The sequence below is a fragment of the Cebus imitator genome, unplaced genomic scaffold (genome assembly GCF_001604975.1).
Source record: "Cebus imitator isolate Cc_AM_T3 unplaced genomic scaffold, Cebus_imitator-1.0 Scaffold246, whole genome shotgun sequence".
In the NCBI taxonomy this organism is placed as follows: Eukaryota; Metazoa; Chordata; class Mammalia; order Primates; family Cebidae; genus Cebus; species Cebus imitator.
In genome coordinates this window covers 416,880-418,985 of record NW_016107561.1, presented here as the reverse complement: position 1 = coordinate 418,985, position 2,106 = coordinate 416,880, and positions in this window count along the sequence as shown.

Here is a 2,106-nt window from a genome sequence, read left to right as displayed (position 1 = left end):
GTCTCTACTAAAAATACAAAAAATTAGCTGGGCATGGTGGTGCGTGCCTGTAATCCCAGCTACCCAGGAGGCTGAGGCAGGAGAATTGCCTGAACCTAGGAGGCGGAGGTTGCGGTGAGCCGAGATCGTGCCATTGCACTCCAGCCTGGGCAACATGAGTGAAACTCCGTCTCAAAAAAAAAATAATAATAATTGTAGTCTAATGATCATTGAGGGAACCCTAATTTGTAGGCTTCCTGGATACCCCAAGCTAAATGATATATATCTATATATATCTTTATGTATCTATATTAAATATGTATATATTTTAAGCAGTCCAAGTTCTTTGCTGTAGCTTATTTATCATGTACCAGGTATTTGGGCCTGGTCACCTGAGTACTTGTGACCCAGCTCCATTCTGGAGAGTCCCCGGCTACCCAAACTCACTCTGTTTTAGCCAAGATTAAACAGAACAAGGGAGCTGCTACCCTTTGTCTTTTGGTCTAAAGATAGTTAATTTTGTTTAGTAAGGGCTTAGGTTTTACTATGGAGCTTGTGCTTTCTCCTTGTGGGAGAAAGAAGACATTTAATTCTCCACCTCTGACCTCACAGAGTATGGGGAGTAAGACTTCTACCTGTGGAAGAATAAGGAACCAATGCAGGGCAGTGCATGTGGGGAGGGAAGTCAGGAAGATTTCTTGAGCCAGCTTAGCGGTGGACTTTGCCTAGAGTAAGGCCTTGCAAGGCATTACCAGGGCAGGGTGAGGCAAGTAAAGAAACTGACCAGAAGCGACAGGAGCTAGGGCCTGGCACATGGTAGTTGGCAACAAAATGAAATCATGTTGAAAGGAAATGTGTTCAGTGGCATCGGTGGCTTAGAAAAGTTAGATGATGATAAAAGATCCCAGGGCATCTTGGAGCTTTGAAATAACTGGGCTGCCATTTTCTAGCTGTGTATATTTAGATAAGCTTCTGACTATAATTGCAGGACCAGTCCAAACTGGACCTATGCTGTCAGTAACAATGCTGACTTGGGTTTTAAGTATAACAGAGCCCCAAACTGCTAGTCGCATTGCCTAGGCATGCACAAGACAAAAAGCTTTGACCTCTAACCATACCCAAAACCGACGAATCCCATCTTTGGAACCAAGAAGACCAGGACAGGACTGGAACCTGAATGCCAGAACACTTTCAGAAGTGAGCGGTCTGTTGGCCCTAAAGATCTGGGGCTAAAATCCTCTTTAACATACCTTTCTGTAAATGGTAAATTTAATGCCCTCCAATCAGATCCTGCCAAGCCAACGTTCCCAAATCCTTTCTCTTGCCCACCGCGATGGGACGGCTAATACTGAGCGTCAACTTGATTGGATCGAAAGGTGCAAAGTATCGTTGCTGGGTGTGCCTGTGAGGGGGTTGCCAATGGAGACTAACATTTGAGTCAGTGGACTGGGAGAGGCAGACCCACCTTCAATGTGGGTGGGCACTATCTAATCAGCTGCCAGCATGGCTAGGATAAAAGCAGGCAGAGCAACATGGAAAGACTAGATTGGCTGAGTCTTCTGGCCTCCATCTTTCTCCTGTGCTGGATGCTTCCTGCCCTCGAATGTTGGACTCCAAGATCCAACATTTGAACTCTTGGACTTACACCAGTGACTGCTTAGCAACATCTTCTGCCAGGTACACCCTAGGTCATCATTCTTAAGTTCAATCTTCCACAAATACCCTGGACATGGATACAATGAAGTCAACCTCTTTGCTGGGATGTTCCATAGATGACCTTTGCTCCAGATCCCAATAAGTTCCTAATTTCCATCTGAGACCTTGTCAGTTCAACCGTCACTGTCTATATTTCTATCAGCATTTTGGTCACAACTATTTAATCAGTGTCTAAGAAGTTCTAAACTTTCTCTCATCTTCCTGTCTTCATCTGAGCCTTCCAAACTCTACCAATCTCTGCCTATTTGTTACCCAGTTCCAAAGCCACTTCCACATTTTCCAGTATCTTTATAGCAATGCCAGACCCCCTGGTACCAACCTTCTGTGTTAGCCCATTTTGCATTGCTATAAAGAAAGATCTGAGACTGGATAATTTATAAAGAAAAGAGGTTGATTAGGCTGCTGCTCTGC